We start from the raw sequence: 15,192 nt of genomic DNA on the forward strand, positions 1-15,192 counted from the left end.
CTCAAAAAAAGAAAGAAATCCTGTCATTTGTGACAACACGAGTGAACCTGGGGAACACTATCCTAAGTGAAATAAGCCAGGCACAAAAAGACAAATATCACATGATCCCATATGTGGAGTCTAAAAAAATCCAACTCAGAGTAAAATGGTGGTTACCAGACGCTGGGGTGGAATGGGGTGAGGTTGGGGAGATGTTGGTCAAAGATCACAACATTTCAGTTAAGAGTAAGATCAAGGGATCTATTGTATATCATGTTTCCTACAGTTGATAACAGTGTTGTGTATTTGAAATTTGCTGAGAGTAGATTTTAAGTGTTCTCGTAACTTGGTAGCTATGTGTCACCAAATGATAAGTGTGAGGTAAGGCGCATGTTAAATATCCTGACTTAGCCATTTCATAATGTATATATACCACAAGACATCCTTTTATACACCATAAACATACACAACTTTTACTTATCAGCTCATTTTAAGAAAGTACCATTTAGTCTGATATTTCCTCTGTGTTAATCTAAACTAGCAATTTTTTTCTTTTTTTTCTTTTTTTCTTTTTTTTAAAGACAAAGTCTTTTTCTGTTGCCCAGGCTGGAGTCCAGTGGCGCGATCTCGGCTCACTGCAACCTTCGCCTCCTGGGTTCAAGCGATTCTCCTGCCTCAGCCTCCCAAGTAGCTGGGATTTTAGGCATGCACCACCACGCCCAGCTAATTTTTGCATTTTTAATAGAGACAAGGTTTCGCCATGTTGGCCAGACTGGTCTCAAACTCCTGAACTCAGGTGATCCACCTGCCTTGGCCTCCCAAAGTGCTGGGATTACAGGCATCAGCCACTGTGCCCGGCCACTAGTGATGTTTTGTTACATCCTTTGTTATGTCTCTTTCTTAAATACCAGTACATATTGCTGAATTATATAATAAAAAATGAATTAATACACATCTAACCTTTAGGACAGTGCCTGACAGTGCTTGTGAGTATACAATCAGTTTTAGCTGACTTTGCCCAGTCTCTCTCTCCAAGCCCTGTGAGTGCTCAGGAGTCCCCCATTGACCTACACATGTGGTCACTGTCATGTGGCATCCTCACTGCTTCCAGGGTTTCAGACAACCCTGACCCCACCCCCACCCCCATTTCAGGTGCCCATGCTGGGCGGTGTCAGGTGGGACGAGACCTTGGGTCTGTGCCTACTTTCAACCAAGGATTTGCGCAGGTCCCTGGTTGAGCCTCCACCCTGTCTTCCCTGCTGCCCTGGTGGAGACCCGGTACCCCAGCTAGCAGCCTTGATATGCCTGGCTCCCACTCCCTTAAGACATGTTCTTTCCTGGAAGCCCCTCAATCTTCTGGGAGTCCTGTCACACCAGTTTGCCCAGACTAGGCGGGCATCAGCTGGGTCCACCCGGGACACACACCCCTGAGCGTGGTGTTGAGTGCCCTTAGTGTTCTGTGTATAAGGGGACTTGTGCAAGGGGGAGGTCTGTGCATATGGGCTGTGGGCAGTGATGCAGCAGATCACTGCAAAATTGGGCATCTACACAAAGTAGGCACCATGCCAGGCACCATGGAGCTGTGGACAGGGACAGCCTGCCTTCCAGGAGCTGGTGGCATTGCAGGGACAAGAGAGAATGAACAAATCATTTTCGCCAGGTGTGAGAGCTAGGGAGGGCAGGGTTTGAACAGTGGCAGTGTGATAGGCCAGAACCAGCCAGGACCCCACTTCCCTCTCTTCCGGAGTTTCTTTTTTTTTTTTTTTTTTTTGAGACTGAGTCTGGCTCTGTCGCTCAGGCTGGAGTGCAGTGGCCGGATCTCAGCTCACTGCAAGCTCCGCCTCCCGGGTTTACGCCATTCTCCTGCCTCAGCCTCCGGAGTAGCTGGGACCACAGGCGCCCGCCACCTCGCCCGGCTAGTTTTTTGTATTTTTTAGTAGAGACGGGGTTTCACCGTGTTAGCCAGGATGGTCTCGATCTCCTGACCTTGTGATCCGCCCGTCTCAGCCTCCCAAAGTGCTGGGATTACAGGCTTGAGCCACCGCGCCCGGCTTCTTCCGGAGTTTCTAGAACAAGGAACCAGCAATGCTGTGGACCGAGGGGGAGCCGAGGGCCTTTGGTGTTGGGTGGGACCACCACACCCCGAAACCATATAGCACTGAAGGTCTGAGCTCTTCACAATCTCTGCACCTTCCCTCCCATCCTTTAGCCAGTCTTCAGAGCTGGCCAGACCCTGAGAAGGGCCCATCCACAAAAGGCCTTTGGTTTCTCTACTTGTCACAAGAACTGGTTTTGGATGAACAGGAAGAATGAAGCTGCCCACTGGCCATCGCCTGCCTGGTCCTTTCCTGTGGTGTTCAGTAAAGAAACCTCAAACTGTATCTGCAGAATTGGCACACATGTATTGTAACTGGTTTTCTCTTACAAAAAGCTGTTCATCCTTTATTCACCCAAGTACAGTGTAACCATCCACTAGTTGTGAAAATTCAGCCAGTATCTTTATCTCCCTCCCTGTTCTCACTCCTACTCCCTGGGCTCTGGTTTTAAAAGGTATCATTGTGACCCATGCAGCCCCGTGGATGTTTGGGCCTTTCTCCTCTCTGTGCTGTCCCAGGCTGTGTGGCATCCCCGCCTGCTTCTCTGGCCACCTAATACTATGTGCTACACACACCCCTTCCTGCTCAGCCAGCAAGCGTGGTTTCAGCATCCATCCCCACAGTGAAGTAGTTCAAAAGAGCTTGGGTAAATCACACTGCCTCTCTGAGACACAATGTCCTCAACTGTAAGTGGTATTAAAATGCTTATTTTGGGCCAGATGTGGTGGCTCATGCCTGTAATCCCAGCACTTTGGGAGGCCGAGGTCCGTGAATCACCTAAGGTCAAGAGTTCAAGGCCAGCCTGGACAACATGGTGAAACCCTATCTCTACTAAAACTACAAAAATTAGCTGGGCATGGTGGTGGGCGCCTGTAATCCCTGCTACTCAGGAGGTTGAGGCAGGAGAATCACTTGAACCTGGGAGGCAGACGTTGCAGTGAGTGAAGATCATGCCACTGCACTCCAGCCTGGGCGACAGAGTGAGACTCCATCTCAAAAAAAAGAAAGAAAGAAGAAAGAGAGAGAGAAAGAAAGAAAAGAAAGAAAAAGAAAGAAAAAAAGAAAGGAAAGAAAAAGAGAAAGAGAAAGAAAGAAAATGCTTATTTTGTAGGGTAAGTGGAAGGATCAGAGTTTATGGCTGTGAAGTTCCTATCGCTGAGCCTTAGGCACAGCAGGTGCTCACGGCAGAAATTATCTTGTTCTGTGGGTGTGTTGTTAGGAGTCCTGCAGCAGAAGAGTCCAGCTGAGGAGTATCTGAGTTAGTGGTATGGAAGTGACATTACTCATGACTGATGGCAGGGGTCAGGGGCAGAGGGCACCACTGGCTCTCAGAATGCAGCACCTCAGCTCAGCTGTCCTCTGGCATTAGAGGAGCCAGTAAGAGGGATGAAGGCATTTCTTAGTATTTCTTGGGGAAAGCCATGCAGAATTATCCAATGATGAGAGCAGAGGTGGGGTTGGTGGGCCAGGGAGAGTCATTGGGAAGGTTAACTTGGTGGTTTCCCAGAGGAAGCCAACAGCAGGAGAACGCTTGGCACATCGGGCCTGGGAGAGTGTAGCCGGCATTTCCATAAATGTGTTGCAGTTGGGTTAGGGCAGGCGACCTGGCTTCCAGAAAACCTGCCTCCTTTGCATTGCCCAGGACAGCAGGTTTGGGACAGGAAGCTCCAGACTGACTTTAATTCTAGAGCTTGCTGAGGACCTTGGCCAGTCACTGCCTTCTCTGGATGGTGTCCCTTCCTTTGCAATAGCAGACTGATCCTTGCCCCTCTTGCCTCTAGGCAGCCTAAGGGAAAAGGAGAAAAAGCACTTCTCCCTTTCCACCTTGGCCTAAAGGAGGGCAGGGCAGATGCCAGGGTCTGTTGGGCACTGACTGTGTGCTGAGGCCTGCGCTAAGTTCTTTACACACAACATTGAAAACGGGCTGATTCCATCAGGTCTACCTACCCTGCTTGCTTTGGCTTGCTTCTTTTATTCTCCCCCTCCCAAGCTTTTTCTATGAAGTTGAAGGCCGTGGTAGCTGAAGGCCTCGCCGCTGAACACTGGAACTTAATCGTCACTGGCTACTTTATAGATAACATTCCTGGGTCACCATGGTAATGTTCACTTCAGTTGTTTTTTAGGAACTTGGCCAGCGCCTGTCCAGTTCAAACTAGCTGAGACCCCGATCCTTCACCCGAGACTGCCCAAGTGCCCAAGGGGTGGCCTTTTGATGTCAGAGGGCTGACAACTCCACCCTCAGATCATGCAAATGCTGCCATTTTTGTTCATGCACCCTATGAAGTGCCTTGAAGCCTGACTACCCTTGCTCAGGAGGAACCTGTGACTTCATTTTTTCCCAATGCCCATCACCTTTCCCCATGATTTAGAACATCCCACTTCCCCTACCTGTAAATATCCATAACCTTTATCCTCAGGGGTTGGGTGGGGGTGGTTTTCAGAGCTGTTCTCTCACCTCCTCATGTATTGCTCTTGCAAATAAATCTTTCTCTTTTGCAAAACCCACGTCATCATGATTTATTCACTGTGCAGAGGCAGAATGCACCTGGACCTGGCCAATCTTACTTACAATTTTTGTATTTTTAGTAGAGGCAGTTTTCACCATGTTGGCCAGGCTGGTCTCGAACTCCTGACCTCAAATGATCCATCCAGCTCCAGCTCAGCCTCCTAAAGTGCTGAGATTACAGGCATATGCCACTGCGCCCAGCCCATTTGATGAGTTTTTGCAAATGCATACACCTGTGTAATTCAAACCTCTAGCAAGATATATAGACTTGCACTGGGGTTTTTAATGTTAAAACTTATAACAATACTTCAAATAATGTCTTCAGGCCGGGCGCGGTGGCTCAAGCCTGTAATCCCAGCACTTTGGGAGGCCGAGGCGGGTGGATCACGAGGTCAGGAGATCAAGACTATCCTGGCTAACATGGTGAAACCCCGTCTCTACTAAAAATACAAAAAACTAGCCGGGCGTGGTGGCGGGCGCCTGTAGTCTCAGCTACTTGGGAGGCTGAGGCGGGAGAATGGCGTGAACCCGGGAGGCGGAGCTTGCAGTGAGCCGAGATCCAGCCTGGGAGACACAGCGAGACTCCGTCTCAAAAAAAAAAAAAAAAAAAAAAAAATAATGTCTTCAAACACAAATCTTTGTGCAGGTAATAATTAGACCCCTTTGGGTGACATGTTACAGAAAATAGCCCCAGCTAGCTTAAGCAAAGAGGGAGGGTGTAAAAAATATGACTGCCGGGCGTGGTGGCTCACACCTGTAATCCCAGCACTTTGAGAGGCTGAGGTGGGTGGAATCACAAGGTCAGGAGTTCAAGACCAACCTGGCCAAGATGGTGAAACCCTGTCTCTACTAAAAACATAAAAATTAGTGCCAGGCACCTGTAATCCCAGCTACTCGGGACACTGAGGCAGGAGAATCGCTTGAACCTGGGCAGTAGAGGTTGCAGTGAGCTGAGATTGCACCACTGCACTCCAACCTGGGTGAAAGAGAGAGACTCTTATCTCAAAAAAATATATAGATAGATAGATATATGTGTAAAATATATATATGTAAATATATATGTAAATATATATATGTAAATATATATATGTAAATATATATATGTAAATATATATATGAAACCATTAGAGGGCCCTGGCAGGAATGCAGCAGGGACTGAGACTAGGAGGCTGCCCAGGGAGCCCTGGAAGCTCCCTCTTCCAGGGAGTGGAAGTGGGACACTTCCCTCTTCCTGGAAGTGTCCTCCATAGGGGTGCACCACTCACTTCTCCCCTCAGGACAACCTGCTGCTGCTGCAGAGAGAACAGTTGGACCACCTTCCAGCAATTGCACCTCTGGATGCAACACAGTGTTCGTGCCAAGGCCCTGGTCCCCCATCTAGCACACTCCACCCACAGGCTGCTAACTGAGCAGGGCAGGGATATAGAGCTGGCTGTGTCTGCCCCTCCATCCTGCAGCCTGGCTGGGAGCCTCCCCTTTGGTCTGACCAAGAGTTGCCCAGAGCTACTCTGCAGTGTCAGGCTTGTTGTGTCTACTGAGGAAGGATGAGGTTCATACACATTTGGAAAGGAGAGCTTTATTTCTCATAAAGGGTTGCTGCCTGCCGGGTAGTCATTCTGACGGGCTGGGAAACGTAGCCTCTGGCCAGAAGCCAGAAACAGACACTTCAAAGGTGGGGAGAACAAGACAGGGATTTGTGCTGAACAGGGTGTCCAGATACACATATTCAACAGGTTATAGGAGCAGCAATAAATATTCACAAAGGGGAGGCAAGGGCATTCGTAGTAAGGTAACATGCATGTAACATGTGTCCCAGGTTCACTATGGGGTGGAGACCTAACATTTAAATGTATTACAGTTAGGCCCTCTACATTAAAAAGGGAAGCAGAGGACATGAAGGCCCTCTGGGTGCAGCTTCTGTAGACTGGCCAGAACCACTCTGTGGTCAGTGGCTTTTTTTTTTTTTTTAATCAGGAAGGAATGCTTAGTGGTTGTGTGTCAAGCTGCAAAAGGGGAGGGGCTGTGTTAGGCAGTTGGTTGGTTCCAGTGTGAAGCAGTGGTTTCTGTTTAACCCTTACAGAAGAAAGCCTAATGGTTAGCGAGGGAGGGGGCATAATGAGGCCTGTCCAACCTCATGTTCTATCATGGCCGGGAATTCCATTTTTAAGGTTTCTTGGGGGTCCCCTAGGCCAAGAAGTGGTCCATTTGGTCAGTTGAGGGGCTTAGAATTTTATTTTATTTCTCTGGCTCTTCTTTGCCTCTCTCTTTTTGTGGGTGTTAGACCCACACTGTGGTCTGAAGGCCCTTCCTGCTGCCTTCCATTTCCTCCTTTGTTCTTCACAGGTGTTTCCCCAGATAGCTTTCTTGCACAGACCGGAACAACCCACCCTCCACCTTGTCTCAACCTCTCTGGGCACCTGCTTTGTCTCTGAAGGCCAGCACTGCTGTGACACTCCTGCTTGGTGAAAATGACCACCCTGGTTTCCAGCTTCACATGGTACAGTTCCAGCAGACTAAGAGCTGGTTCTTGCCCTGCCCTTCTACGCCATCTCAAGAGAGGGAGCAGTCCTGTCCATGATGGTGGCCATGGGTCAGGGAACTGTTGCTTAATCTTCCCTGTGGATGGAGGATGCTGTAGCCATCTGGGTTGGTGCCTCCAAATCTGTGGATGGAAGTGCAAACCTCTGGTTATCTCCTAAATGAAGGGAAGCTTCATTTTGAAGGCTTTCCACATGTACCTTCAGTTTGTCGTTTAGAAATGCCCTGTTTCAGAGTCTCAGCTATCAGTGAGTGGCATGCTCATTCCCAGCCTTGCTAGCACTGCCCACAGTTTTATGACTCAGAATATAATCTCATATTTGTTTAATTTTATTTCTTTTTAACTAATAGTGAAGGTGGATTTTTTTTTCATGTGTATTGGCCTTTTTTTTTTTTCTTTTATGAATTATGTCCTTTGCTGACTTTTTCGTTTAGGTGTTTGTTTGCCTGCCTGCCTGCCTTCCTTCCTTCTTTCTTTCATCTTCTTTCCCTCCCTTCCCTCCTTCCTTCCTTCCTTTCCTTTCTTTCTTTCTTTCTTTTTCTTTTTCTTTCTCTTTCTTCTTTCTCCTTTCTTGCTTGCTTTCCTTCCTCTCTCTTTCTCTTTCTTTCTTTCTTCCTCTTTCTTTCTTCTTTTTCTTTCTCCTTTCTTGCTTGCTTTCCTTCCTTTCTCTTCCTTTTCTTTCTTTCTTTCTTCCTTCCTTTCTTTCTTTCTTTCTTTCTTTCTTTCTTTCTTTCTTTCTTTCTTTCTTTCTTTCTTTCTTTCTTTCTTTCTTTCTTTCTTTCTTTCTTTCTTTCTTTCTTTCTCCCTTTCTTCTCCCTTTCTCCCTTTCTCTTTCTCCTTCTTTTCTTTTCTTTTTCTTTTTTAAATTCTGTGCTGCTTCTGGGACAGATTCTTACTTTGTCACCCAGGCTAGAGTGCAGTGGTGCAATCATAACTCACTGAACCCTCAAACTCCTAGGCTCAAGTGATCCTTCGACCTCAGCCTCCAGAGTAGCTGGAACTATAGGCACATGCCACCATGCTCAGCTAATTTTTGAATTTTTATTTTTTTAGAGATGGGGTCTCACTATGTTGGCCAAGCTTGTCTCAAACTTCTGGGCTCAAGTGATTCTCCCACCTCAGTCTCCCAAAGTGTTGGGATTAGAGGGCGAGCCACCACACTTGACCTCTTTCCTATTGATTTGTTAAGATGGTAACTTCATCATATATGTTGCATTTATTTTTTAGCTTTAAAATACCATTAGATACACATGCTCTCTCAGAGCCTGTCCTCTCCATTCCTGTGTGTCTCAGTCTATGCTGGAGCTGACCTAGTTTCAGATCAGTAAACTTTGCTTATTTTATGATGTCCTTTATTAGATTACTTACTTTGTCAAGCATTATATCTGATTTCTTTTACAGTCATCATCTCATCCAAGCCTCCAACAATACCACAAGGTGTTATTTTATAGCTAGAGGTACCCATGTCTGATGCCAAGCCCTTGCTCATTTCAGGGCTGGATATGGGAATCCTCTCTGCCATTTTCGATGACAGGTTGGGGGCAAAGAAAGGTGGATCCTGGAAGAGTGCCCAGGCTGGGGTGATTCGGGGAGGAGACTGAGGGGAAAGCATGATGACTTTGAAAGCCCTCCGTCAAATTCTTGTGGTTCTCTGACTTGATGTTATTTAAATCGCTGTGTCCTTTCAAGAGGTTCCCCTCAACAGCCACAAGAATGGGAAATGGCTTGTGTCCTCTGAGTCATATTGGTAGATTATCTACGGGCCTTTTGAGTTTCACTTTGCACCCCTTCTTGGCTATTCTTTCCTTTCCCCACATCTGCCCACCTCACCATCAACAAACCTGCACAGTGTCTTTTCCCTTCAAAAGTCATTGTCATTCTTTCTTTGAACTAATTGACGGCATCTAAGCTGAATTACACACTCATGGCCTTTCACAGTTTATGAAAGTATCCATTTCCCCATTCCCGCCTTAACATTTGAGGTCGCCAATCCTTTTAATTTTTGCCAATCTGATAAGAAAAAAGTCTTTTATTTTTATCTTAACTTGACTTTTCCAGATTAGTAATGAGGTTGGAACATCCTTTCATATGTTTACTGGCCGTTTGAATTTATTCTGTTACATATATGCCCGTTTTTCTACTAGGCTGTCTTTTTTAAATTACCAGGCATGAAATTTTAGTAGAATTTGTTCTGTGGGTAGGTAGATAGAGATACAGTCAGTTCTTTCTCCCAGTTTGTCTCAGGTCCTGTAACGTTTTTAGTGTGTTTTGTCATAGAGAAGTTGTTAAATTTACACATGGTGTATTTTGTGACTTGTGTAAGCAGGCCTTCCCTACCCAAGGTTATAGATCTCTTTCCTGTTTTCTTTGAATATTTCTACAGTGTTGTCTTTTATGTTTAATGCTTTAATTCATCTGGAATAATTTTTTGTGAATAACATGAGATAGTGAATTTTTTTTTTTCCAAAATGGATATCCAGTTGGCCCACGTTTATTATTTTTTGTTATTATTATTTTAGAGATGGGATCTTGCCATGTTGCTCAGGCTGGTGTCGACCTCTTGGCCTCAAGCAATCCTCCTGCCTCAGCCTCCCAAGTAGCTGTGACCACAGGCACGTGCCACTGCACCAGGCTGGCGTACGTTATTTATGGAGTAGTCACATTTTCCTACTACTGGAAGTACGGTTTTCATCATATGTGAAATAAGCACTTATACCTGAGTCCATAGAGTAGACACAGGGTTGTTGTTGCTCCTGGCCTCCATTCATCCTTCTGATAACCATGTCTGATTTTTCCCATCCCCGGGAGAACAAGAACCAAGGCTTGAGCCAATTTGTGCATCTCATTGTCTTGGCACTGCCATTGGCCCAGGGCTGGCCATGTGCTCAGCCAGCCAATTACACCCAATCAGAGCTTATCGCTGACATATGTCTGAGTGACTGGAATAGTCTTAACTATTCTTGTGGAACTTAAAGGGAGAGGCCAGACATGGCTGCAGTTGTCATACAGCCACAAGGTGAAAACAAATATGAAAATGAAACCAACACAACAAGGTCAATGGAATTGAGCTGAGGCAACTGATGTTGCCCTTAAGCTTCCATATCCTATCATGTCTAGAGCCAGGTTACCCCTATGCCCACAAAACTTTTAATCGACAACCCAGATCCCTTTGTGAGCTGGGTTGGGTTTTCTGTCATTGCGAAGGAGACATCTTCTATATCTGTACTCTGCTCTCGCCATTGATTTTTTGGAGGTCTTTTCAAGTTCTTGCTCTTTCTTCCTCCTGTCTCCCATCCTCATTCTCTCCTTCTTTCATTCATTCTTTCTTTTTCATTCTTCTATACTTCTGGAGTGTTCTAGTGTACTTTCATTTCCAAATGGATTTTAGAACCAACATATGGACTTCTATTTAAAAATCTCATCTTGGTATTTTGATTGAAATTACATTTAATTTATTGACTAATTTAGGGAGAATGGGCACTTTTATAATATTGTGTGTTCCCATTAAAGAATAGGTTTTTTCTTATGTTTATTAAGGTTTCTTTTGTGTCTTTTAATAATAAAAGTTATTAATACTCCTCTTTTAAGTCATACCTATTTCTCATGAAATTTATTAATTGTTTATTTTTTGAAATTATGTTTTTTTCTTTTTTTTTTTTTTTTAACGGAGTCTGGCTCTGTCGCCCAGGCTGGAGTGTAGTGGCATGATCTTGGCTCACTGCAAGCTCCGCCTCCTGGGTTCACGCCATTCTCCTGCCTCAGCCTCCAGAGTAGCTGGGACCACAGGCGCCCGCCACCACACCTGGCTAATTTTTTTTTTTTTTTTGTATTTTTAGTAGAGATAGGGTTTCACCATGTTAGCCAGGATGGTCTCGATCTCCTGACCTCGTGATCTGCCCGTCTTGGCCTCCCAAAGTGCTGGGATTATAGGCGTGAGCCACCGTGCCCGGCTGAAATTATGTTTTTTTTCTATTATAGTTTCTGATTGACTAATTAATGCTCATGTAGGAAAAAATAAATATTTCTTTTTGTTTGAATTTGGCCATATTCTTGAACTCACTTAATAACTAAGTTTTTGAAAACTTGTCTTGGGTTTTGGAGATAGGTGATGATATTATCTGCAAATAATAACTATTTAATTTATTTCTAATATTTATAATTAGTATTTCCTTTTCTTGTCTTTTGTTATAAAGGCCAGACCTTCTGTACAATATTTGGGATAGTGACCATTCTTATACTTTCTATGTCTAATGGGAATATTTCACCACTAAATGTAATTTTTGATCTAGGTTTCAAGTAGGCACATAGTCAAATTAAAGAAATTTTCTTTTATTCCTGGTTTGCAGATTTTAAAAAATTATAAATAGATTTTTAATTTTAAAAATGTTTTCTTGACATCTATTGAGGTGGTCATATATTTTCTCCTTTAATATGTTAATTTTAAAAAGTACATTAGCAGATTTTTCAATGTTGACTAAGCTTTGTATTCTTTTTTTTTTTTTTTTTGAGATGGAGTCTCGCTTTGTTAGCCAGGCTGGAGTGCAGTGGTATGATCTCAACTCACTGCAACCTCCGCCTCCTGGGTTAAAACTATTCTCCTGCCTCAGCCTCCCTAGTAGCTGGGACTGCAGGTATCTCACACCTGGTTAATTTTTGTATTTTTAGTAGAAACAGGGTTTCACCGTATTAGCCAGGCTGGTCTCGAACTCCTGACCTCAGGTGATCTGCCCGCCTCAGCCTCCCAAAGTGTTGGGATTATAGGTGTGAGCCACCGCACCCGGCCTACATTCTTAAATGCTGAGACCCTAACCCAGCGGCGCTAGAGGAATTAAAGACACACACACAGAAATATAGAATTGTGAAGTGGGGAATCAGGGGTATCACAGCCTTCAGAGCTGAGAGCCCCGAACAGAGATTTACCCACATATTTATCAACAGCAAACCAGTCATTAGCATTGTATCTATAGATGTTAAATTAACTAAAAGTATCCCTTATGGCAATCGAAGGGATGGGCCAAATTAAAGGAATAGGTTGGACTTAGTTGACTGCAGCAGGAACATGCCCTTAAGACACAGATCACTCATGCTAATTGTTTGCGGCTTAAGAATGCCTTTAAGCGGTTTTCCGCCCTGGGCAGGCCAGGTGTTCCTTGCCCTCATTCCCGTAAACCCACAACCTTCCAGCGTGGGCATTAGGGCCATTATGAACTTGTTACAGTGCTGCAGAGATTTTGTTTATGGCCAGTCTTGGGGCCAGTTTCTGGCCAGATTTTGGGGGGCTTGCTCCCAACACTTAAATGTTTATTACTTGGTCATGGTGTTTTCTTCTATCATATTGCTGAAACTGAATTTCTAATATTTGATTTAGGATATTTGCGACTATGTTTATGAGTGTTTTTTTCACCATGTTATCCTTTTGAACTTTGTTGTCAAGGTTATGATAGCTTTATACATGTGTTAGGTGGTTTTGTCTTTTTCGACATTTTGGAATAGTTCACATAACTTGTGGATCATCTGTTGCTTGAAGTTTTCATAGAACTCAATATTGGACTGGTCTTTTTTTAGGTACGAATTTTTCATAAACTTTTTTCTTCTATGTTTATTAGTCTTTTCGGGCTTCTTACTTTCCCTTGGGTCAGTTTTGGTAAAAAAAAAAAAAAAAAAAAAGGCAACATTTTCTTAGAGTAACACATAGACAGCAATCTTTTTCAAGATGTTCAAGCCAGGCATGGTGGCTCACACCTGTAATCCTAGCATTTTGGGAGGCTGAGGGAGGAGGATCACTTGAGGTCAGGAGTTAAAAATCAGCCTGGCCAACATGGTGAAACCCCATCTCTACTAAAAATATAAAAATCGGCCAGTCATGGTGGTGCACACCTGTAGTTCCAGCTACTCAGGAGGCTGAGGCAGAATCGCTTGAACTCAGGAGGCAGAGGTTGCAGTGAGCCGAGGTCGCGCCACTGCACTCCAGCTTGGGTGATGGAGCGAGACTCCGTGTCAAAAAAAAGATTTTTGGCTTGGTGTGGTGGCTCATGCCTGTAATCCCAGCACTTTGGGATGCCAAGGTGAGAGGAGTGCTTGAGACCATGAGCTCGAGACCAGCCTGAGCAACATAGCTAACACTCCCCTTCTACACCTCACCCCCCAGAGTGGTAGCACTCACCTGTAGTCTTAGCTACTCAAGGTGCTGAGGTGGGAGGATCACTTGAGCCCAGGAGTTCAAGACTACAGTGAGCTAGGATTGCACCACTGCACTCCAACCTGAGTAACAGAGTGAGACCCTGTCTCCAGAAAAAAAAACAAAATGCCTCCTCTGCATCTGTATTTTTGTCCCCATTCTCCATTTCAATGTTTATGAATTTTTACATATTTTTTTCCTTGGTCACCTTTGCCTATTTTACTGTCTGTTTATTATTATTATTATTATTATTTTAATTTTTAGATGAAGTGGCTTTAAGACACTACACTGTCCTTATTTTGCTCACTTTGTCCATGACTGGCGACACATCACTGTGCCCAGCATTTGGAAGCCTTGCTTGACACTGAGAACTAGCTGCTGAGGCTTCTGTCCTGGCAGCTCTGGTGAGTTCTCCCCAAAAAGACATGTCCTGGGGCTGCCTGGGCGTGGGTTCTGTTGGATCCCATTGAGGTGGCTGCCTATGGCTGTTTTCTGGGCTTGAAAGACGGGAATGAACTTGGATGTGTTTGTACTTCCCATGGGAAGGTTATGTTATTGCTCCTTTGGCTAAATTTATAAAAGGATTTTGAGAAAGAATTCAAAGCACACAGGCTCTGAGTGGCCAAAGCATCCTGCTGCTTCCAACCCCTTGGGAGGGAAGCCCTGGGTGTTGGGGATTAGGGGAGGCGTGGAAGCCCTGGGTAGGTGGGCACATCTAAGTCCTAGGTGCTGGAGGGGTCCATGGAAATCCTGTGGGGGGAGGGTGCTGTGGAGTTCCTGGGGGGAAGGCTGTGGCCATGCGAGATGACACTACCCCCTTGGGGTTGCCTAGGACCCTCCCTCCCTCCCTGCCTGCCTTGAGTACCAGGCCATTGCAGTGGGACCAGGCCCTTGGACTGCCCTCTGCCCCTACCCCCTTCCCGGGTGGCTGATGTTCTCCCACTGTCTCTTTGGCTGAGGACAGGCAAGGTCATAGCTTCACAAAGAGATTTTCCAGGGAAGATTTTTGGCAAGGGAAAGTTGGCCCCTGCCGGAGCAGGTCTCTTGGCGGGAGGTGAGAACAGCCGCAACCACAGAAGCCATTTGCAGACGGACGGGTGTGTCTCTGCGTCCCCATGGCACTGCACGCAGGACAGTCCCTGAGTGTTTCCTGAGTGAATCGCTCCACTCTCCTGGCCTCAATCCCTTCATCTCTAAAATAGAATTGATAATGCTTTCCCCCCAGACACCCCTCAGCACAGGCAGGATTTCCCAGCTGTCAGAGGAGCTGGGGCAGGACAGACGTCAACCCAGAAGCAGAGGCCTTTCCAGTGTGGCTCTGAGAAAGCCTGGAGCTGCTTTTACATTAGGGCCTCCCACATGCGAGCACATGTGTGATCTCAAAGCCTGCTTTCACTGGTAACGTGCACAGGCTGCACACGAGGAGCTGGGGACTCGGAGGGGAAGCCACTTGCTGAAGGACACTCAGCATAAGGGGCTCAGCCCACCCCACACTTCTGGTCTGGGAAGGCTTTGGGAACGCTGTCTACTCCAGAGGGTATCAGGAAGGACCCTTATGCCCAGTTCTGTTGAACAAAGACAACCAATGAACAAATGCTTTTAGGAAATAGCTGGGAGACACAATTATGGGAGAAAGTCTCAATCATGAAGCCTTTTCTAGAAAGTCCTAGTATTGTTAGAGGAACCCCTGCTTATTAGGCCTCTGGTTTAATAAAACATGACTAGAGTGACTCCATCTTAAAGTGAATAGCTGGGCACTCACAAGGCACCTATGAGGTTAATGCTTATGGTTTGGAAATAGCCATATTCTAAGCTGACCACCAATTATAACTCCAAAATATTTATGGCCATACAAGACATCTCCCACCAAGCCGGCAGAATGTCCAAATGTTCT

Source organism: Macaca nemestrina, chromosome 9, assembly GCF_043159975.1.
Source record: "Macaca nemestrina isolate mMacNem1 chromosome 9, mMacNem.hap1, whole genome shotgun sequence".
Taxonomy (NCBI): Eukaryota; Metazoa; Chordata; class Mammalia; order Primates; family Cercopithecidae; genus Macaca; species Macaca nemestrina.